Here is a 24,819-nt window from a genome sequence, read left to right on the forward strand (position 1 = left end):
TGCTTTATCATCCTTGACTGCCCTTTAAATCAGGACACCGCTGACACTTTGTTTCCAATTAAAAGTAAAAACCTTCTTTGATCCTTTGACTTTTTTATGAGATGAATTTATACTTTCTAGGCTAACATGCATGACAACATAATTCTCCACACTCATTAATATTCTACTTCCTTGCCTTAATGAGGGAAACGAAGAGGAATGGAATGTCATCTGCTTATCTATAGCAGCAAGAACTTTGCTAATATTCACAGACACAAGAAGAAAAGCTACTCTTAACATTAAAGCTATGACATATTTGGCCAGAATCAGGTCATTCAAAGTTAAACCTGATGCTTAGATCTGAATTTGATCTTCGTGTGTGGCATTCCAGTATAAAAAGCTTGAAAATCTGGGTTTCTGGTCACTGGTTTCTTTCGTGCTCTTCGGTATTTGTAGAAGGTTTGTTCATTCCTACTAACCAAGAAGCCTTTGGCATCTGCTGTCTGTGTGTTTCCCAAATATTCAGTGGCTAAGCCTCAGGCATTTCCTGAGAGGTTAAAAATAAGAACACCTCATTTCAGTGGGAGTTATTGACCCTATATCTCTCTATGGTAGAACCTGAAGCATGAGGGCTGCTCTGAAAGCAATGTCTCCTATTTCGTGTTGGCCCACAACATCAGTGGTAGATGTGGATCACCTCCACTGGTGAAGGTTTTAACAACCATGGTATGCAAGCTCTTCTTCATCACTGGCAAAAATGCAAAGCTAATAGTGGTGACTGTGTTGAAAAACTATTTTGTAGCAAAGAATCAAGCAGTGTTATTGTGCTCTTTGTTTATGTTGTAGTTTCCATGGAAACTACAAATAGGAGGCGTTACTTTGGGGCGACTTATAAGGCACATTTTAGCTTTGTCTCCATTAGAACAAATTATTTACAGTTCATGTAATACCAACATTATTAGATATTACTGCTGTAACTTGGTTCAAACAAAGAATATATGCACCTTGTATTCCATCTGCAGTGGCATCAAAGTTTTAACTTCGCATTTAGTTTAAATGCCCAGTGTTTTGTCAAAATTAATGTAAAATTCCCTTCTGGAATATTTGGAATAAATGGAAGGAGCATACCTTCCATCTTCAGTCCCCGTTTCTCACTACTAATAACAGATTTTTATATAGTACAAAACTATGAACTTTCTAATGTAGCTCTCAGAGCTCCATCTGAGAAGGCTTGGTGTCTAAAAATATCCCATCATGGTTTTATAAAGCAGCTACTCACAGCCTATTTAAATGCTATTATTAATACTCCAGTAATATTTTAATAAGACTTAAAATAGCTCATGTTATTTTTAGCAGTTCTAGAATTACTTTATTGTGATTGGAACTATATTTTTTTATGGATGTGAAAAATGTTTAGCTTGGAGTATTAGGAATTTTTATAAAGAAACAGAAATCTATACCAGTAATACTTTTTAGTGCACAATGGAAACTCTGAGGTCAGTAGCATTACAACTAAAATGGAAAATGCTACACAGAACTGTCAGGAAAAAAAAATTATACTAACAACAGTAAGCTTGAAAACTTCAAAACAGATGTGACATCATTAGGTGGAGGTAAAGGGAATACACAAGGCTCACAGTCAGGTAAGGACAAAAATGAAGTAATGTTGAGATGCAGCTGAATTTTAGAAGTCAAAATTTAAATCATTATCACCTATCTTATATATTGTTAATGTGAGAGAGTCAAGTTTGCTTAAAAAACAGACAAACAAACAAAAACCTCTCTGTATTGGAACAGGATAGGAAAAGAGAAAGTTATTTTTCTTTCTATCTTTTTGGCACAGACTATTTTTCAGCAGTTTCCCTGATAGTGGATGCCCTTCATGTTATGATTTTCTCCTGATATCATCAAAATCTGAAGGCTTCTAGAAAATATAAAGCAGATTAAGAAATGTAATCATTTTTCAAATACTTTGAAAAGTCATGAATTCAATCATTGTTTTTCTGCATCCCTTCCTATACAGTTAAAACTTTTCTTCTGTAATGTTGGACTACTACAAAGCAGTTGTGATAGAATCCTGAGCCTTCTAAAGTCCAACAGAATCAAGCGGAAACATACTTAGTCAAGGTACACCTTGAAATACAGTCTTGATTATATTTTGTGTGAATGGAGAGACATCACTGAGCTGATTGGGAGAGAGTCTGAGGTATTGGCTGCAGGCAGGGTTTCTTTGCATGTTTGCACATCTCCATCTTGCAGCCATATTGCCAATTTGACAATTGCTTCATGCTGTGTTTGCAATTCTGGGATATATACATACAAAGTTTGTGAGTTTGCTTGAGATTGTCTTAGGCCCCAAGATACTACTTTACTGTGCCCAGCACATTGTAGAATATGGCCTTCATGTTAAATAACTCATAGACAAACCGGAATAAAGCTATGTAAATATACAGCTGCAAAACAATATGATATGTTCATCCTTTCTACCTTAGGGTTGCAATGTTGCATTTTCCATGGTACGCCATGTTGGACAAATATATAAGGGTAGCAATAGATATAAAAAACAAATTTTAAAGCAGGAGTTATCAAAATGCTGTATGTGAATCCTGGAACATCCATTCAGTAAGGGCAAAGGAATAAAGATCAGAATTCTTAGATAACAAAACAGAATAAGCTGAGTAGAGTAATGGAATGATATCCACTCTTTAAGTATTCACTGGCACCATATCAAGCTGAAATCCTTATTTATATTTATAGATTTAAGCATATTTCAGATGATATAGCTATCTTCTAAAAGTAAATTTTAATACAGTGAGAAGTCTTTATTTGCAGCACTGGAAGGCATGCTTTCTGAAGGACTGACGTAGCACAGGTTGCAGCAGTGGAATTTCCACAACACTACAATGCCAGGACCTTGAAGTGTCATTGTGTACAAAACAGGATGAAGTTTCACATTGCCATCTTTGAAATCCTTGCCTTTTTTCTCATAACTACTGAAAAAGTCTTCACTTAGTAGTATCTACTCTGCTGTTAATGATGCAGTTATCTGCATCACCAAGCACTGTTGTGATACCAGTCAGCTATGGACATCTGAAGTAGTTGCAATGAGAATGATGTGGCTTTTGACTACAGCCAAACTGCTAATTTTATTTTCATGTTGCAGTGAAAACTATTTCTCAGTTATTCTTCTACAGTGCAGCACAAAATGCAGTACATTTCAACACACAGAAGCAACCTGATGTTGCTGTATGGCAATCTGGGCATCTGGCAAAGTGCTTCTTCATATCCCTGTTCCATGGTTCTCCTTCAGCTGTTATCTTAGTAGTTCCTTTACTCAGGTCCATCGCCCGGTTGACCTTATTCCCCAACACAGCCTTATCTGAGATGGTGACATGCCACATCTCCACAGTGGTAGAAGCAATATTGTTCATGCCAGCTGTATGGCTTTGGTCACTCTTATGTCCCATGTCAGCATGATGGGACTTCTTTGTACCTGAAATGTCTTCTGGATAAAAATTTCCATTGCAGCTGCCTTTACCAGTTGATGAAATGTTCTGTTTGAGTGTGCAGATATGCAGCAGAGATGGAAGGCTTCTTCCAGCACTAGAAGTAAATGAGCCTGTATCCCAATCATGAACTGAAAACTGTTCTCATGATTAGAGATGAGAATCAATGTTCACCAGTCCTTAGGAAGGAGGACTTTCCTTTTCTATACTTCCTTGCTATTCTTGATGCTGTCTAGACACTTAACAGCACACTATTGAGAGTATCAGTAGCTTGTGGATATCTTCAGCAAACAGATAATGAGGGTAAGAAATCCTGTAATAAGCAGCTTGGTTTCTGTAGGATGTTGTATAGTAAAAGACACACATTTTCACATGGGTAGCTGTCAGGGTAAACCTTTCCTTATCTGCTATGCTTTTTCTTTTGTATTATCCTATCAGATAAGAGAAACACTTTGCAAAAAATGGAGTAAATGCTACTCATAATCATACAGAACTTGACAGAGATCTGCATATTGCAGATCTTCCATGGCAGAAGAATTGCAAGCAGCATGAACGATACATGGGTTATATATATTGCACTTGCAGAGGTACTGCAAATGTACAGGATTTTCCATGAGGAATACAAACTGCAAGACACGCCATTGTTCATAAGTTAAAGGAAAACTGTGATACATGTGAGAATGTCAGTGAAAAGTAGCTGCTGTTTTGGTGAGCTATACATTTTATTACACTCTGCTTATGAATCTAGGAGCATATCCAGGTCATTACAAATGTGATGTTTGCTTATACAGCAGTACGGCTTTCTGTGCATATCTCAGTAATAAAAATACTTCTCTTGCCATGTTCTTCCCAGTTAGGCTGACAAAAGCTGAAGAGATAGAAGAGAATTTTATTCAGTTTGGGTCAGAAAAACTGTAGTTGATTTTGCTTAATTTTTTCCAATTACAGTTAATTCATAGTTGAATTCAAGCAGAGGGCCAAGTTCTGGGCAAAAGACAGAAATTCACAGAACAAAAATCCAAGATATAAAGACATTTCTGAAATCTCTTGTAACAACTTAGACCTTCATTTGCAGCTTTGCAGTTCCAATGAAGTAAAAGCCTCAGTGCCTCTCATATTAGTAAGACAGATCCACACACTATTGTATACTTTTTCTTTACAAAATATTTCCATCTTAATACTGTTTCTTATGAGGAGGTTAAATTGGTGATATAATTTTAAAACAGTGGGATTGTAAAATAAATGATGTATCATTTTCCTTCTCTGCAATCTGTGGATAGATTATGTATTGAGAGCTTGATCTTTAAACCACAAAATTATTTTGTCCCTTTCAAACAGGCACCATTTTACTTACAACAGAGGAATATATTTGTGGAAAGATAAAATACCACAGCATTATTTAAGGAACTGTTTTTCACAGTGATTTGCTTTCTGAGATGCACAAATCAAATCAGCTCTACGTAAAGCGTAATAGTACCAAAGAATTCCTCCATATGAGGGTTTGGAATTTGGTAAAATTATACAGATTGGTGTTTCAAAAGCGAGAATTAAATATTTCAGGAGATAATATTTCTATATTAAAAATAAAACTTTTATTTTAGAGTCCATATTAAAATCATCAACAACCTTTTAACTTCTAACAATGTGTAAGTAAACAATGGTCTTAATTTTTTCTTTTAAATGTTATGTAATTTAAAGTATAGCAGCTGTCACATTTTTAAAGGTCATAGGCTTATAAGACTGGTGAAAGTTGAATGCTTATTGAAAAGTATGTCAATAACTACTCTTCCATCACAGACTCTTTTCTTGGCAGCTATTTTTACAAGGAACTGTTATCTTGCTATCCCTTTACAGAACATGTCTATTTTAAAACACTTATTAAAACTGTGTTTTCTGTTACTTTTCTATTTTATTCTTTGCGTTTTCTATTATTCACTGTGAATGGCCTTTTTTCCTGTTCCCTTTTACAATATCTTAATTTTGGAAGAGGTGTTCCTGCCATTTTTATATAGAATTTCTTAGAATTTTCATCTCTGCCTGAGGATAGTGTATAGGAAAAAGGGAGCAAAGAGAATTTTGCTTCAACTTTTCTGTTATTCTGCTCATTAATCTTCTTCCTGATTTTTTTTAACAATCTTTAATAAAAAATACATATATTTCATCAGCTTATTTCAAAGCTGCACCTGACATGTTACTGATCTGAAGTGAAAACCAAGGTTTTTATATTTGCATTTTAAAATCTTAAAGTACAGCTTTCCTAAAAATATATTAATTCTTTCCTTAACTGTAGTTTTTCTCCCTTTTCCAAATCCATCATGTTTCTTTTTGTATACAGCAGTGGCTGCTTTGACTCTCTTTTGGCTTGCACGTGTAGCTTGGAAAATAAGATTCTTTCTATGTGAGACTGGAAAAAAAAACAATCTTTACCCAACAAGCTAGATTTTCAAATTGTGTGTTTCCCAATGTAAATTAGGAATTTTCTTGTATTTGTAGAATATTTCTTTCTTTTTATCTTTTAATTGTGGAAAATACTGCTTTATGCATATATAATATGCATGAAGTATACATTTTACGATATAAGTTATAGAAGACAATATCAGGTTGAGACACTGCTGATTGAAGGCTGATTTAGTGGAGGGTTGTTAGAGTTAGGGTAATTTGGCTAGGTTGTGGTTGGACTCAATGATCTTAAGGGTCTTTTCCAACCTGAGTAATTCTATGATTCTAAAGAGACTTCCATTGTGTCCTAAAATGTATTTTGATCTTACATTTGAAAAGTCAGGCATTTCAGATGGGCAAAGTAATCAGTAATTTCTGCTAAATATCTGGAAATTTCAGTGTAGAGGATTCTGATGGACAGAAGGTAGGAAAAGAGTTTTACAGCACCCAGCAATACTGTGATCTGTGAAATGCGTGCTTTCAAATGTTGTCTAGCAAAAACAGCCCAGATTTAAGATGAGGCTTTTGAAGATTTACCTCTCTATTGGCCCTTAACTAGGCACATGCAAAATAGGCTTGTCGGTTTTTACTGATGTTTTGTTGTCTAATTTGTACTACCTAGATTGGTGAAATGTGAGGATGCTGTTTTCTCTCATTTAATCAAGTTACTCCATTGACTTTACAGAATTCCTATTATTAGATTTCTTACTGTATTTCATGAAAGAAAAACAGTTTATGTTAAATTAATATATTCAGTGATGCTTTCAACAGCATTAAATAAAATATTTTTTCCTTTAAATGAATTATCAAAAAGAACGAGAAAAAAAGGGCAAAAGAAGAAAGTAAATAAAATTACACCTCTTGGAAAAAGAAAGCTCTTGATAAAAAGAAAATAAATTTTTGATTCAGGACAAATGTCTGAACAGAAAGCTCACCAGAATAAGATGAATCAGAATACCCTAGGCAAAACAGCAAAACGTCCACCTGAAAGCATGTATTCCTTGAAGAAGAAAACTACAAAATCAAGAAGCAAGATGAAATGTAGGAATCAAAGAATGTACCATGTATGGTTAAAATCAGCTTAACAAAAGTAATTTGCAAACAATTGTGTTTGCCATTTATCAAAGCACTCAACTAATATGGAGTATCTTGTAATGGAAACACTAATGCTCCAGGATAATACATTTATGGTAAATAAATATAAGGCCGTTACCCATCAGAATTTCTCTTGGCTTTCAAATAGTAAAACCCAACTAGAAAACTGACTGGATGCAGAACTAAAATAGATGTTGGTTTCTTACTCCAGAAGTAGCATGCAGTAAAATACTGAGTAAATTCAGAAGAACATGGAATTGTAATCATAAATCTCATTTCAGTTTTCTTACACTTCATTGCAGTCATGTGGAACTGTGGAGCTAAAGTGTGAGTTATTTAGTATCTTGATGTACATAAGCTAAAAAATGTCTGCTTTTCTCTACAATGCTGCTGATAATATTACTTCTAGATCAGCCTTTGTTGCTAATTTTAAATTAACATTCTCAAATTACCTACTATATCTTTTTGTGAATGTCACTCATTATGTGCTAATACTGTGTGCATTTCCAGCTCGCTATATGAATTACTATGAACTGTTAATCCTCTTCCTTTAGGGTCTAGTCCTGCAAAGTGCTGCATACTATGCAGAAAAGGTTTTACACTCTCGCTTTGTACCTTGATAACAACAGAGAAAGTGCTCAACACTTTGTAAGCTCATGCCTTGAATAATCAAACTTATTGATATCAGTAGCCTTATTCAATATTTAGAATTGCAGCTTAGAAATGTACTCATTTTTCATGTGAAGAAAGGAATCTGATGAAAGTCTACAGGGCAGTGATGTGCCTCAGAAATCATTCTACTGAAATGAATTACTTTTTTGACTGAGTAACTTCAGAAGACATTCACATCAATATGGTTTATAACATGTGGAAAGGAAAATTGACAAGAACTCTTTGGAAAACAGAAGCAGTACTTCTTCACTACATCATAAACACTAAAAATCACAATCTTTTATTAAAAGATGAGTAAAAGGGATGATACCTTCCCTGTCACCCAACCGTTCTAAAGCAGTCAATCTTAATGAAAACCACAGATATTCGAAGGTGTTGAGTGTTAAAGGAAAGGTCATGGTTGAGTTTGGACTGTACTTGTAACAGAAACAGAAGAGCATATTAGGACAAGAAGAGCATATTAGGACAAGTTCTTCTATGTACCACTTTTGGTAGGTGTCCTTTCTAGGAGATTGCTTCACTCAGCCCATTTAACAACCAGATCTTTGCCTTTGCTTTTGAAAACGCATTGACATTTCCCCTTCTTATTTCTGGAAGCAGCCACACAAATCCAATAGACTAGGGACAAGTATGGAAAACAGCAGTGTCATAAAGCTTAATTTCAATAACAAGCTTCAGCAGCTCAGAAAATGCATACTCTTCATTCCTCTTACAATGGGAAGAAGTATCATTTAGCCTCTAACAAGAAAAGAGGTAATGAGTTAAAGATTTAGTGCTTGTGTTTATGGGAGGCCTATTGAGATATCATTGGGGGCATAGTTTGGGGATTTTTATTTTTTTTTTTGACTGTTTTTTAAAAGAATTTTCTGGTCACATCTAAAAATTAAAACTTTAAATGTATTGCAAATAGCTTGCTCTCAATTGCTTTTTGTTTACTGTCTTGAAAAAGAAGCATAGTATGTTGGTGCACAAGAATTTGTCCAGCAAACCTACATGCATCTGCAAAGAGCTAAATGCACCAAATGTTTTTTTCTGAGTTTCTAAAATGATAATTACTTTTTTCTCTGCTCTTCTTCACACAATATTGATAGAGACTTCTCTCACTCATATTATGTACTTTTCATTGGTAGAGATTAATGCTTTTTATAAAGGTCAGTGTTATTCTAGGAGATGGAAAAAAATAGGGCCCAGAACATGGTCTAGTTGGTAAAGTGGGAGTAGAAATTCACTGGTGGGGACCTAGTTTAGAGCTCACTCCCCAAGTCAGCGTTTCCTAGAGAAGCAGTAGCTGTTCTTATTTCTGCATTATTCCCCCCTGACCTGTCAGGAAGGCAGCAGTAACTACATTCTGGTCAGACTGATTTCTTTTTATTTCCCTTTGGCAGGACCTATTCCAGCAGAACTCAGAACAGTAAGTCCCTTGACCCTTGCATCTTGCATCCCAAGCAATCCTGGTGCTGCTGCTTTTACTATCATCAAGGACTGAAGGAATAGGTCTCGGGAAGAATGTCAGCAGGAAATCCTGTTCCAAAAATGTTGAAAGTCGTTGCATTTAGTTGCAGTTACTGAGATGCTTGACTAGTTGTCCATTTTGCAAGTTCTGTGAGAAAATGCGTCTAATTCTTTGTTCTTCATGGCCACAAGGAAAAGCTTTTCATGCATTTGATACATTATCTAGTGAAAGGATAACTGTATCTGATGAGGCCTTCAAAAAATTTATTCCCCTTTTGCAACAACTTAAATGAAATTACCAAATAATTGAGAATTGTGACAGAGTAATACACAGGGCGAAACAGAAAAATCATTTAAAACCAAAAGGTATGGTCTTCAGTCATAAAATTTGGTCAGATATATATGGCTTAGCTAAGCACAATTTCAAAGAGTATCACTGTGCTTTTGCATTTATCTTTCAACTCGGTCTACATCTGACTCTTATTTCTCCTCATGAGTCATAGTAATTCTATATTTTTCTACTTAGATTGACATACTTGATTTATGCTCACACCAGAAAATGTTCATATGCATTTCCACAGAGAGATATTAGTTTCATTTAAACAATTTATAGGTTTAAGGTCCTGTCATCCAAAATTCTATATTTCAAAACTATTAGAACTTCTTTCTTCTACATATACTCCAGTGGTAGACCACAAAATGGACTGTAATCATTCTACATTGCTTTACAACTACCTATTACAGATAAATATACATTTAGGTCATACTGAAAGTAATGCCTGCTATTTATTTCCATAGAAACTACAACAGACACAAAGATAGCAGTACCACTGTTTGATATAGCAAACTCTCAGCTGCAAAACACTGTTGTCCAACATAGTCACCACCGTTAGCTGTGCATTTTAGTCAGTGATGAACAAGAGCCTACATGCTACGCTCATCAAGATCTGCACCTGTGGATGTGCTGTCTCTGTCACCACCGCTAAAACATGCAGCCTGCCCCTCACTGTGCTCATATCCACTGTTTGGTCTCTATCAACATTTGACAAGAGTCAATGAATGTCAATGGGTGCCATTTTTTTCCTGCATGGAGGAATTAAATCCCACCCCTTTGCTCATATGCACTTCTGTATCAGATGCCATTCTGTCAGATTGCCCCTCTGCTGCTGTCAGTTGCATGGCAACAAAATGTAACTGGAATACCGGCAGGCAGGTTCAGCCTCTTTTGTTGTACCAACATCCATCTCTGACCTTGTGGGCCAACATAATAAAATATGAGACAATACTTTCAGAGCTTTGCTTCTACATGTGGCTATCATTTTATGTACAGGTAAACTGAACATAACTCACTCATTTATCAACAGACTTCTCCAATCATTAGTATCTATATCAAATATTATACTGGAATGTTTCAGATTCCTTCTACTCTTCCCATCCAGCGAGCAAACAATCTAATGAAGCCTTAGGATAAAGGAACATGAGAAACTCCAGAGTGTTTTAGTTCTAATTCTCATGAGATTGTGTTTCTTATCTATGCTGTACAAATAATTTATTTATTTTGCAGTTAGAATGAATAACATAAATGTTAAAACTTACCTCATTTACAACAAAATTGTAAGTTTAACAGAGTGTCCCATATCTCCACACATTATTTAGTCAGGTTTACATACTTAACACATCTTCCCCAAGGCTATTGCAGGTTTACATTATAGTCTGCTTTCTTGAACTTGCTTGTTTGTAAAGTACCAATAAATATATATATATGTGAAATAAATGAGATGAATGTCAGAAACATATAAATAATGAATTAAATACTAGCATGCTCATAAATATTACAGAAAAGACCAGTAGGTTCCAAAAGAGTATTTCCCTTTCAACTTCTTACTTAAACCACAAGAGCTTGATGCTGTTTAGGAGACTAAATTATATATACCTGGATTTATAATTAGTTCAGCTATTAACCTTTTCTTCAGTTTCCTTCTTTGGTGATATACTGTACTATAAATTTTATAAGAGATTACCTTGTAGAAAATATGGTTTTATATAAATGCCCTATGCATATTTTATAATAATTTTTAATTTATTTATTCTAGGTCTGATTCTCTACAGTCTTCTACTGTTGCATTCTTTTCTTGCAAGATAAAAATGAACTTGATCGGAACAGAACCTTCTCAGTACTTAAAGAAGCATGGCATATACTGTGTATAGACATGTATTAAGAAGGTTCAATGGGGTTGAGGCAAGGCCTTAAGTTCTGGAGTCATGTGTCTGTCATCAGCTGCAAAGCTAACCACAGTAAATCACTATATAACAAAATTAGTAGGTCTTTTGAGCTAATTTTTGCCTAAGCAGATGTGTTGATTTGGCATGCTTTTACCCTGCTTTCTATTCCTCAGTTTCACTGGTATAAAAAGAGGAGATGTTCAGCTTTGCAGGAGGGAAGTCACATGGCCAATTTAGACAAACCTTGGTGATTTTAATTCTGTTTACACTTATGCAAGGATTTCTGCCTGTGACCAAGATTTCTGCATACAGACCTCTGAAAGGATTATTTTTAAAGAAGTTGTATCAGAGCTTTCTGCACAGAGCTGATGACAGCCAGTAAATGGGTGCACATTAATGCTGCATTAGCATTGTAAAACTGCAGCACTTCACAAAAGCCTGCCAGAACATAACCCAATCTGGGCTGTTAAAATAGCTGCACATTTGTAATTTGCCATCCATTCAAAAGCCAAAGACAGAGATTATGTTGTCTAGCATTTTACAGAAACTTCTCCTGAATAAGCCACACCATTTTCTTCTTCTCTAACAGTTTAAAACATATTTGCAAACAAAGGTTTGAACTGACCACGTGTTTTAAAGGTATTTTAATTCATTACTCTGTTATTTTATATTTTTAACTTTCAGAACAGTGGATTTATGTCCGCAGGGACTTCAAAAGTCAAAACTGACAGTATATATTTAACTATCATAACCACCCAGCAATTATGTTTAGCTTCTGAATTCTCATCTAACTAGCCTTGCAATCTAGGAACATCTGTGCATGCTGGGATTTCTGTAGAAGTTAGCATTAATGAAATAAAGTTTTAAATTTCCCTAGGCTCAGCCTAGACACTAAGAATATAAATGTAAATTGTCAGAGAAGAACTAGCTGCCTTGCATACTAGCACTTCCATCACATTGCCTTTAGTTAAAGAAGTATTGAAGACTAGAGAAATCGGTCTTCTAAAGCTTGTATCCCAAACTGCATACATATCACAATCAGTTACCATCTATATGTTATAACCCTTTTGAGACTCAAGCAGTTTCCAACAACTGATTAATACTTTCTGTCTGATAAATAGCAGCTCTCTGGTTCTGTTTTATCTTGAAGTCTACTTCTCATAAATAAATAAATAAATATTTTCTGCTTTGAAAACTCTGAATGACCTGAGCAACAGAACAAATGTGGCCACAATATTCTTTTTATTATTTTGGTTTTTACTGTTGCTACAAATCTTGCAGATTCATTGCTTCTTTCTGACATTCACATAGCCTCTGCAATATTCATTTCATTGCAGTATGTTTTCTATGAAGTGTGTGTGACCACACTTTTTGCTTTAGTTGACTCTCTATCCCATCAGCTTTTCCAGTGTGTTCTGACAATAGCAAAAGAGAATAAGAGGAACAATGAGAATATCTACCTGGTACATGTATTATTATTATCTTCTAAAATTGATATGAGTGGTATGTTCTAGTTATGACAATTTAGATTTGTATTCCCAGGAAAAAAAACTCCTTTTAATGCTTTCAGCATTGATTAAACATACATTATCAGTATGACCAGTTACATATTTTGTTTACCTACTTAGAATTTTTAATCTTTTTAAATACATGCTGATAGTAACAACTCTTACTGGATGACAGTGATGCACTGAAACGGTAGCAATGATATAAACTGTGTCTTTGCCACCTGTATCATCAAGTGTCACCAACTGCATCAAGCGAAGTGCTGAAGTTCAGGTTTCTGAATGAAAAAAAGTATTGCCATTTTTGTGGATATTCAGGGCTATTGCCTCACTGGAAGAATGTTGATAGGTTTTGGCTTATTTTACAGTTGTCTAGAATAGTTCGTTGTAAATACAGTGATTGTACTAGGTTTTATATGCAGGTATATGCAGGTTGTTTTCTTTTGATACAGTGAAAATATTTACAGATCATAGAATAACCTAGATTGGAAGAGATCTCTGGAGACTTTTGGTCAAGTGCTTGCTGGAACCTGGTCCTATGAAGTTTGAATATTTCATTATATGGAGAATCCATAATCTCTCTAAACACCATGTTCCAATATTTGATGATCCCACGTTAGAAAAAAAATCTCCTAGGATGGAACTGTTCTAACATGTATCTTTTGCTTCTTGTCCCATCCCATATTCCTGGATTCACTCCAGTAAATCTATTCCTGAATTATGGAGCTCAAAACAGTATACCAGATCTGGTCTTAGAAGTATTGCACACAGGTGAAGGATGATTTCACTCTGCCTCCTGGATAGAGCCCAAGCTGCTGTTGTCTTTCTTTGCTGCAGGGACACTTTTGCTAATTCATGCTCAATTTTGTCAGGACCCCCAGGCATTTGGTGCATTCTCTGTCATAGCTATGCTACTGTGCAAGTACAGCACCACACTATTAATCCACATATGGGACTTTGCATTTTCCTTTTCAGAACTTTGCAAGATTTCTGTGAGCCCTGATCGCTGTATGGACCACTTGCCATTTGAGATCTAGGAGAGGTGGAGCCAAGCTCCATCCCTTCGGTTAGCACAGCTGAATTACCTTCATCTGTGCTCCCGCAGCTGACTCATTGCTTGCCTCAGGTGGTTAATCAGAGGTTCAGACTGTGATCAACATTTTCTCATACAATTATATATTTTAAAAATGCACTGTTAATTGTGGTGTCTTAGTTACTAACTAGTTTCACAGTATGTTACTGATCTAAGGATTTTGTGGGTTGCAAGGGAACTGTTTGGTTAGAGCTTGAACTGCTGAGTGAGCACATGGTGAAGAGCTGTGGCTGCCCAGGAAACACAGGCAGGTTGCACCTGTCCTCCACAAGAGACCAGGGAAGAGCCAATCTGGGCACATATAAAGGCTGGCCATGGAACAGTGCATGTCTTAGAGCTAGGTTGCTTCTTGAGGAGGAGTGCTGCATGGCTAGAGATTCCCTTCACCAGCTGGGTGAGTTCAGCATTTCATTCTGTATGTGGCTGTTGGCTTACCTGTGAATACTTTGTTTGGTGTTGCCAAGAACCTGTCAGAAGCAATTTTCCTTTTTTTTTTTTTCAGCAGAGCATGGGTGAAATGTGATTGGTGTTGACAGATTAAAAAATTGAAAGAATATTGGCATTCTTGTGTACAATTTGAAATTCTGAGTTTGCTCTGGTGTATGTAGTGCAATGTAAAGGAGGAAGATATTTCACGATTTACTATGGTGACTTTAGAAATGTTTTGGAGATTTGACCCTTTTTATAGGTTGTATAATAAGGCTTTTTAATGTTATAAATAATGCATTTTTGTGACTGCGTGCTTTTGTCCTAGTGTCACTTACAAATGTTCTGGTAGTCTAGGCTTCAGTTTGGAAGAGTTCCATGACTTTATATTGAGTAAATGTTTGGTCTGGCTTTTGAAGTGGCTGATGAACAGTAGCAAATTGGAACTATAGCACTTAATTATCTTTGCTGTAGGGCAACTGTGATGCTAACTTAAGCCATAAACTTTATTACTGTTTCTTACTAAACTGGAGGTGAGCAAGAAAACCCACACCACCAGAATTTTCATTGAGATTGCTCTTAAAAAATCAGTCATTGGGTTTAAAAGTGCTTGACATCATTTAAAAGATATTTTTTTTCAAGCTTACCTCCTGGGAAGCACTTGGGAGTCTAAGTAAAATTTGAATGTTTATGTTTTAAAGCACTTTTAATGGAAGAAATCTGTGTGTAATTATCTCTAATTAGTCATCTCTTCCACTGAGATTTCTGCTAAGCATTTAGTTTTCTTCTTCTCTGCATTAGCTGTATTCCAGGTTTTGGTAACAACTAGGACTGTCTGACAAGCTGATTTTTGTGTATGTTTTCAAGATCACCTGATTCCACTTCACCTGTTGTTCTAGGACATTTCTTAATGAGGCCAGAGTTACTTTCATGTCTAATTAAGCTGATGGGATTAAGATATAAGATATTGAAGTCTTGTGTTTTTTTTTTTGTGTATTTTCTCAAGGGAAAAGGAAATACATGAGCAATAGAGATCAGTAAAATACAAAGAGAAGCTATAGTAACATCAGGGTTTATTATGTAATAAAAGAGAACAGGAGCAGGAAGCAGCAGGTTGGATCCTCCATAAAACATGCTTGATTTTTAAATGCCTTAAAAAATACTGCAGAATACTAAGTCAGAATTTCTTTAACACAATAATTATGTAATTATCAGACGTAAAGAAAAATGTGGAAGAAGGTACTCTCTTTTTACACTGTATTCAAAATAAGCTCCTCTTATTATTTCCTTCCTATGAAACAAATTACACTGTAGACTAACAATGACTTTGAAATAATGTATCTAAAACAGCCTAGGAAACATGACTTCGATTTTTTATTTTTTTTTTCTTCTTCAGTGTAACCTTTCAATGCAATGTTATTTTATTTGGGAAAGAAGTGATTCCTGCTATTTGGAAGTTTAATCTCTCTCTTAAAAACTGTTGTACTGCTCTGAAGAGTACGCTTATCAACTTAAACCTCTCCTTGCATGTACTCATGTACAAGAATTTAGTTAGGTCTCTTCAGAGCAGAGCAGCACAATCACCTCCTCACCCTACTGGCCATGCTGCTTTGGCTGCACTCAGGAGACAGCTGGTTTTCTGGGCTGCAAGTGAAGTCATCTTTCTTAGGAGAATGTTGTTGGTTGGTTTGGTTTTTATTTTCTAGTTTAGATGCATCTTTCTGCAGTACCAAAGGATTTTCTGCTATGAGCAGGAAGGTATTCAGACTGATCTTTTCCATTTCCAGCTGTTTTTGATGACCTGGGATTATACTTATTGACATATTTCATTGCTCATTTCATGTTTGTTTTGATTCTTCCTTAAGACCTGGAAAAAAAATATTGATGTTCTTAAGGCTTTTTCTTTCTTTTTTTGACCTAGAATTCATGTTAATTAACGTCTGTATAGGGAAGCTAGGCATACAACCAGTCTATAGAATTCAAGCCAAATCACTGAAGAAGGTATTTGTCTGTCAACTGGAAATTGATTCTTTTTTCAGCTTATCAAAACAAAAGTTCTTAAACTACTTTTAAATGGAATATTTTAATGGACATTATTTCTTACCTTTTGTTTAAAGAAAATTTCTGGTAGACCAGTTACATTACATTCATCTACCACCACTCAGATAAGACTGAGTGGAGAACGAGGAGAATCAGTACTGGTGACAGGAGCAGTAGCACCACCTTGTGTTCATGTGGAAGGAAAATAACAACACCCCTCTTCAGCCATTAATATTGCAACACTTTTGTTCTCTCTGCTGCATATTAAAGAAGGAGCCATATTTGTAGAAAGGCTGTATATCTTCAGACGTCATAAGTGTTTTGGTCAGTGTGCTGGGCTGTGGTATTTGTGTACAGGAATTCTTTCTGAATGTGCAAGTCAACACTGTTAAAAACCAAGGTATTTAAAAAGTGAGAGAAGGAGATGGGCATCGTGCAGTAACAGAAAGCAGTGGAGAGGTAGTCAATATTGTATGTACGCACTACTCTCTGAAAGCTTGCAAACATGGCACAAGGCAGCTTTGCTTTTTTTCAGTCTTTTGCATGTGGTAGAAAATGTTTTGTAAACAAATGTATTTCTGGTACACTTGTCACCAAGATGACTTTCAAAATACACTGGCTTACATTTCTTTTTTGAACTATCAACTCCTCTTTAGTCATTTTCTTGGGGTACTGTTTCTGAACAATGATTATCCATCAAAATTGCTCTTATCTCTCTCAGTTCTACATGATGGACTGTTTCTGGCAGAAAGTCTGGGGCCAAAATTTTTCTTGCCTGAAAGTGATAATAATACTGAAATGCAACTTGTATATGGTTATCTCTATGTATATTTAGGGTAGCTTAAGAAATTCCTTTCTTTTCAGTGAAAGGGGAAGAGCAGAGTAAATTCCACTACTTTCTGAAGTCTTATCTTGGTCCAGAAAGTAAGCTTTGATTGGTGTTTCCTATATCATTTTTCTCTTTGTTAATCTTGCACGAATCTAGTCCCAGATAAAGGGCAAAGTTGTGTGTGCATCTCTCTCTTTAGTGCAAATTATCAATTCCTGTTCAATAGAAATACAGATATAAAAATATATCAACATATAATGTATTCATACATAAAAAAAAAAAGTGATCCTGATTCTCCCATACATTTGTTTGTGTAATGGTGTATGCCTTGTCAAAGTGAATGAGTGTCAGGTGCAGTGAGAATTGTTTTGATCATTTTGTTGTTTTTTTTCATCTCCTTCTCCTAATACCTACATTTTACAGATGTCAGGTATCATTTCAAACAGTACCATTGTTCTGAAACCATTGTGCACAACTGTAAAAGATGAATCAATGTCATTAGTTTTATTGAGTGTAAATAACCAGGTATTTTTAAAATAACTTAAGCTTTTGGTATATGCTTGGGATTTCATCCTAATGTACACGGAGAACTTCCACAACAATGTCCTTTCAGAGTCTGTCTCAAATTAGTACTTGGATTCATTATTTTTTTTTGCTTGCTAAGTATAAAAAAGACAGGGCTGTGTTTATGCTACTTGGACTCTTCTGTAACATTACGGCAGGTCTCAATGCCCTTTATATATGGGTAGCTTTCTACCAGTATTAAAGGGCTTAGTGTAAATATTTCATCTTCTTTTCTAAGCAAGTAGTTTTCCTGGCAAAGACTGAAACAGATCAATCGTTGTATTTCAAACAAACTATGTTATATAGCATAGTAAGCACAGGGATCCGGCTGATTTCACACCTCTCGTTTTTGAAACCTGCTGGCTGTATAAGGAGTGATTGCTATAAGTGGCACACTGAGCAAACATTTAAATTACATGGAGAAGCTTACACTTTCTTGGAGTTGTCCAGTATGCAGTCATATAAGTTAGGAAAATTCCCCAGAAGTTCACAGTGTTTGAAGATTTCATCTGATCAAAAGAATAAGAAGCAAAAGGAGAGCATTTCAACATTATCCTCAGAAGTGTGGTGTGACTAAACTATAAGTGTGAGGGACCGGCAGCTGTGTCTCAGGTCCTACCAGAAATTGTTGCAATGCAGTCAACAATCTCTGCTCGCACAGGAGGTACAAAGATGCTTTAAAACCAGTGCTTCAGCATAGCTCTGTTACCAGTAAAGGAAAGGACAATGAATCACCCAAGTGGTTCTTCTGAACTAGAACTAGCCAGATGTCAAGACAGTGCTATGTGTTAGCACAGCATTGAGTATTATTGTAGCTGCTCACTAGAGATACTATACTTTGCCACTCTTTCACTGCAGGAAGCTACACCACCATATAAACTTGCAATCATTTTAACTCACGGAAGTTCCACTTGCCATCAGTATATCCATCCTTTTCTTTTTCAAATCTATCACTTTCAGCATACTTGGTTGAGAAATCTAAGGGTCAGATTTATATGTGTGTGTATATATATTTCTTTGCTTGAGGCACTTCTGAGATGTACTTTTAGGTGTGATGTGCTTAAGGGCTCTTTGTTGGCAGTTGTAAATATATTTGTTCTGATTCTCGGAAAAATCTATATCAGTGTCTGTTCCTTCTTCAGGGATAATTCCTTCAAAAGAAATGCTCTCATCATCCTGTTGGTCTCATATCTTTGGAATCTGTTCTTAGTTCTGTTGGAGTGTATATGTGATTTACCTTCAGTAGCATCCCACGGGTATCTGAAAGTACCAGATATTCTACTTGATATCTGGCAACAATTTTCTCTGTTGTGACTATCAGATTTGGCTCATTTATCTCTAGTAGTTAAGTAGACAAAGGTAGGACTAAATATCCAAGTCCACTGCTTATCTATTTGTCTTCCCTTGATGAAACCACGGTCCTTTTATGGCCATCATAAGTTAACAAATACAACAGGCAATTTCAAAGCATAGCAGGACAAGCACTAATAGTAATTTGTGATATTTATGTCTATTAATAGGAGAATGGTATTTAGCTGAATGTGATAGTATCTAAAAAATCAATTGCTAGACTGCCCAGCTGTCTTGCTTTGTTTCTGTAACTCAGGTATCTGTTTCATGCTACACCTCTTGGTTTTGAACTATTTCTGTGCTCAACTTACATGCTTTTTATGTTAATGAAAAGCAAATGTTGAAGTCTACCCAAAGAGAGAAAAAGCCAAAACAACCATGTCTCCCAGAATGGAAAATGTACTCCTCCCACTAACTCAGAGTAGTTCATAACTCAGAGTAGTTCATGACTCTTCTACAATTATTCCACCTACTGGGACTATGTCACAGACATCTGAGACCAGCTTTTGACAGATGACGGTTCTGAGTTGAAATGCTTGTGTTTGTGTTGGTTTTTTTTGGAGGGTTCAAAAGATTCAGTTGGTATTGATGTCTGTTTAGTGACTGCAAGATTCATTAGAAATGAGTTTGGTTTGAGACTTCTGGCCTTTCTAAGGAAGTGATCTATAGCCAATCATTCAAGACTGACTTTCTGCTGCACGTGATGCTTTCAATAGAAGGAAGATATCAAGTCCTTTAGGAATTTCATTCTATTTACGTCAGGAACTTTACCAGCTGCCTTTTCTTTAGGATGTGGCAGATCTAAATTCCCAAAATTTCCTTCAAAGGAGACTTCATTCCCAAGGACTGGACCACCTCCTCTGTCTTAAATAGTTTGTATTTGCAGCATTAGGAATTTATAGAATAAAAGGAAAAATCTATGTTCTAGAAAGAAGGGTGCAAAGTTAGTACTTAACCTTGTTATTCATGTAAACAGCATTGTTAATGCTAGATTTGAAGACTGTTTACTGTCTTTCTTGTTCGAGTACTTCTTTTCATCTTTCCCATCCTTTGTTTTTCAAGGAGGCTGTCTTTGGAACTACTGTGACCTCACAAGATATTTCAGAATCCACTTACAGCCTGCAAACATACATCTCCATCACTTTGTCTTTATGAGGATGCTAATATAAATACTCTGAAAAGGGGGCCGTGTTTTAAGCCAGTTTCATCATCACCTTTGTGTGCTGTTCAGTGCCCCCTGGAACCTAATCTCATTAGTAGAAAGTCATTCTGAACATGAAAAGCCGATGTGTAGGTGTTTTACCTTTAGGGCTTTCTTAGCCTCGTTAAGGTTTTCCATGGGCACCTGATTTTGCCTCTGACAGGACCAACTCAGAGCAGGGCTGTGTCTAAGAGTGAAAGTTAAAAATGGCAGGGAAGCACATTGGTAGCTGTGTGTAAGAACCGCAGCTTGCCTTGCCCATGTTACTCTTCAGGTATTCAATGCAACGTGTAATACTGCACAGTGTGTTTTTCTTTATTACCTAAAAATCAGTTTAAGTTCCCTTCAGGACGTTTTGTGTTTTGGCTGTATTATTTTTCTGTTAGGGTGTGTGTGTAGATGTTGTGTGTTTGTTGTTTATTTGGGGGTGGGGGGAGGGAGGAATAAGATGACTTCCTCAATGAAATGTAGCCCAGGAGCAGAGCAGAAAGAGGAACTGGAGTTCAAGTTGTGTATGAGCCAGGTGCAAGGAAATAACCGGTGCTCAGCAGCGCAATGACCGCGGTGCTTTACAGAGAGCTGCGACCGCAGCGTGAGTAGACAGGCACGGGGACGAAAGAGAGCGGAGCGTTCAGCTTCCTTGTGCTAAGGCTTCTTCTCGAGAAACTGCAGGCGCAGATTTAACCATTTAAAAAGAGAAAGGCGGTTGTAACCACCTCTGTGCCTTTGTGCGTGTCCTCCCGGAGCCGCACCGTGCACTCGCGGTGACAACGCGGCACCGTCCCCATGAAGTTGAGCCCCGGCGCTGCAGAGGGAAGCAGCGCTTGAGCCCCGTTGGCAGCACCGCCTCCACCCGCGGCCCCTCCGTCTCCTCTCCCCAGAAGCCGCGGCACCGCTGCTTCCTCGGCAAGGTAAAAACCGCTCGCCGTGCGGGTGGGAGGGAGGCGGTCCGCGCTGCTCCCTGAGGCGGAGGAGCGCCGGGCGTTCCCCTTCCCACCCCGCGGGAACGGGGCATCGCGCTCCCCCGCGGCCGCCGCCCCACGCCCCCGGGCTCTGCGGGCGCGGACCCGGCTCGTCGCTCCCTCGCAGCCCCCGGCGGCGCCCGGTGCGAGGCGGCTCGAGGCGCGGCGACCGGCAGCGCGCCTGCGCACATCTCCCGGGCATGCTCATTAACGGCGAAGGAGCCGAAAAGGGGAGGAAAAAAAAAAAAAAAAAAAAGAGAGAGAGAGGGAAAAAAACCCACCCTGAGAGCGAGAGAGCGAGCGGCGCCGCTGCCACTACAGCCGCCGGAGAGGAGCGGCGGCGGCGCGGCTGAGCCCAGCCCGATCCCGCTCTCTTTCCCCCGGCACCGTCAGCGCGGGGCGCCGCGGCGCTGCCCCTCGGCGGGGCGGAGGGAGCCGCGAGGCGCCGGCGATGTGGATTTATACCCGCCCGCGCCGCAGCCGCCGGGGAGCGGGAGGCGGGCGCCGAGCCTAGAGGCGATGGGAGCTGCCGAGCCGGGGCGCTGCTGAAAGTTCAGCCGGTGGCCGCGGAGCGCGGTAAGTTTGCCGGCGCCGCGGGCAGCCGAACTTCGCCTCCGGAGCGGAGAGGAGCGGGCGGCTCGGAGTTGTGCGGGGGGCTCCGCGCGCGGTCGGGTTCCTCGCCGCCGGGCTCCGCTTCCCCGCGCGTCGCTGTCCGCCCGCCGTGGTGCTGCAGAGGCCGACGGAGAGCGCGGCGGTCCGCGGGGCGCGGCGACGGGAGGGCGGGGCGCGGGGAGCCGCGGTGCCCGGGGCGGGCGGTGCGGGCTGCCCGCGGCTCGCGGGCTCGGCCCCGCGGTTTGGGCGTGTGCGCGGTCCTCGCATCGCTCCGCCGTCGCTCCCAGGTGTTTATTTACCCACCTCCCCGCCGCGGCGGCTCCGTGGCCGCGCTCCGCGGGTCCCTGCCCCACGCACACCCGCGGGGTGTCTGCGTGACGGGTGCGGAGCTGAGACACCGCGGTGTTCAGTGCGAATGTTGTAACTTATGCCCTCTCCCCGACCCCCGCTCTGCCGTTTCAGTCCGCACGTGAACTGTCTCCGCGGGTCCCTCGCGGGCGATGCTCGCTGTACCCGGGGCTTGCGGACGCCCATCCCGGCGGTGATGAGCGCAGCCCCTCCGCTGCCGGCTCCGGGCGCTGGCGGTGCCCCGCTGCTGTGCTGCGGGTGCCCGGGGCGCGGCGCCGCTCGCGCGGGAGGAGCGGAACGCCGAGGTGGGCAGGAGCTGCGGTGAGACCCGGCCCGGAGCGGCTCCCCGACCTGCGCTGCGTGTGATTCGCAGAGCTGCGGGTTGAGCCTACCGTGTTTCTCCGCAGATGGAAGGCAGCGTCGTTATTAAATTAATCCCCGTGCTTCCCTACGTGCGTGTCAGCGGTACGAAACGCGGTGGTGTTTATGATCCAGCTTATTTCAAGGACTCACGGCTTTTAGCAGCTCAGGGACATAGGTGTCTGTGTGGGTGTCACCTTTTGTTCGCAAGAGAGCCGAACGAGCAGAAGTTGTGTGGGCACCGCGTTCCCTCGGGCTTGCTCGGGGCTGCCCGGCCCTGTATCAGAGGAGGGTAACTGCGGCTGGTGGACCAAAATACGAATCTCTACTTTTAAAGAGAAACGTGTGTGCCATTTGCCAAGTTTTCGAACTTGTGAACGACGTATAAATGAAAAATAGAAAAATCTTACTAAAAAAAACCTCTTAAGGGTGTGAATGTGAATGACTTTTTCTTACGAGCAGCTGGGTGTGGAAGTAAATGAAAGCGTTGTGTTGATGGTTTATGTATATAAAAAGCCATTGAAATGTGCTCGGAGTTCTATAGAGGCAGCATCATGTGAGCAAGGATGCTGCAAAGGAAATCTATTACTTCTTGTTCGATGGGGCACTGCAATTTGAAGTGACAGTTTTTGGAGCAGCAGAAAGGCCTCTGCTGCCCATGTGTGTGCCCCGTGCTGCGTGTGCAGTGTTGCCCATCTCAGAGGAGTACATGTTCCTCCCCGTCAGCATGTGAGGCTGTAGGCACTGATGCTGGCACAGTGCTGCTCGCAGGTCTGCGTGGTGTGAATTCAACTTTTCAATGGTCATCACTGGAAAAAGACATGAAAAACACAAAAGGAATAACATCACTTACCAACAGTTTGCTTAGGGCTTTGATTATAGAAAAGCGGTCACCTCATTAGGTCGGTGGTACTTTCTGTTCCCATTTTGCAGACTGGGAGCGCAGCCTGCCCCTGCTTGGTGCCAGCCTTAGTACCTGCAGTACCATACCAAGGCTTGTCATGCCCTGAAGACTGACAGAGAGAAGTGATGATCTGTGTTTGAACAGGGAGAGCTTCTGTCTTGCTGTCTGCTGCCTGCTCCTCCAGAGTTTGCTGTTTGCTGATCACATTGCACAGGTTCAGAAAGACTGAGTGTTCAACACCGTGCAGCTGCACAAAGCACGCAGGCAGGGGGAGTTGAGCTGCAGCAGCCACATGGTGCTGGGTTGGTGTGTTACAGTGTGCGCCTGTGTCCGAGGTCCTCTCACAGAATATTTAGGGCCAAAGCAAGCTGAAAATGTGCAGTAGGAGCCCTAGAGGTCTGAAGAACAAGACCTGCTATGATTAGCTTTTATGACTTAGAGAAATATATAAATCTATTTTTCTACCTATAGGTATAAAACTGAATATGTAGGTTTTTTGTGGGTTGGTATTTTTTTATTTTATTTTATTTTTTCACATGATAACCTCCCTTTTCTGAAGACTTATTGTGGTAAAATATTAAGGATACTCGAAAACTTACCTGCTCAATAGCTTAACATTCATTGCACCAGTTGTTACTAGGCAAACGTGGCCATTTCTCTTGTGCTTTTATTTACTGCTTTAACAAAATGTTTATACTCTGAAAACTGATTAAAATACACTTGAGCTAATTCTTTGTTAGTACATTTTCTCTTCTACAAATTTGAACTTAAGCTTACTGCTTATATTATTGAAAACAAGTGTTCTTTCTTTGTTTCTGCTTCTGTTGCAGTGAACTGTTTGGCGTTAATCAGATATATTAATCTCTTTCACTGGAGCTACTGTGTGAGGCTATTGTACTATTTTCTACTTTACAGTACAGAATTCTCCCCATTTTTGGGTATTGGAATGTAATTAGTGTAGGGTTGGAGGGAGAACATCACTTGTAGTTAAATGTCGTCTGGAAGAATACTGAAATCAAAATGACTGTTCTGAATGGAGCTTGGTACTGGCTTGCTGCTTTGGAAGCCTTCACTCAGCAGTTGTTGTTTTCTGTAGCCTTAATGAGCAATTACTGACTTGTCCAGTTCAGAGCCTTTTAAGTGGATAGTGCTGCTTGTTCCAATGTAGATTCCTGTTCTGGTTTGCCTGCAGGCTGGTGGTGCATTTGGTCTTTTGGTTCTTTTGTTTCCCCAGGTGCAGACAGATGTTTGCCAGGGAT

General features: G+C 39.2%; 1 protein-coding gene across 12 annotated transcripts in view; it reads left to right on the top strand.

Moving 5' to 3' along the window:
* The window catches only part of TENM1 (teneurin transmembrane protein 1), a 782,075-nt gene that overhangs the window by 466,992 nt on the left and 290,264 nt on the right, over positions 1-24,819 (top strand). For 8 of the 12 annotated variants that reach the window (XM_085546283.1, XM_085546288.1, XM_085546286.1 and 5 more), the window contains exon 1: positions 21,822-21,912. The exons of the other annotated variants lie outside the window; for them this stretch is intronic. The gene's annotated coding sequence lies outside the window, so the exon portion shown is untranslated. Of the gene's footprint in view, positions 1-21,821; positions 21,913-24,819 lie in introns of those variants that run through there. 12 annotated transcript variants of the gene reach the window in all.

This window comes from Coturnix japonica, chromosome 4 (assembly GCF_054131305.1).
Source record: "Coturnix japonica strain WE chromosome 4, WE-NBRP24, whole genome shotgun sequence".
NCBI classification, from domain to species: domain Eukaryota; kingdom Metazoa; phylum Chordata; class Aves; order Galliformes; family Phasianidae; genus Coturnix; species Coturnix japonica.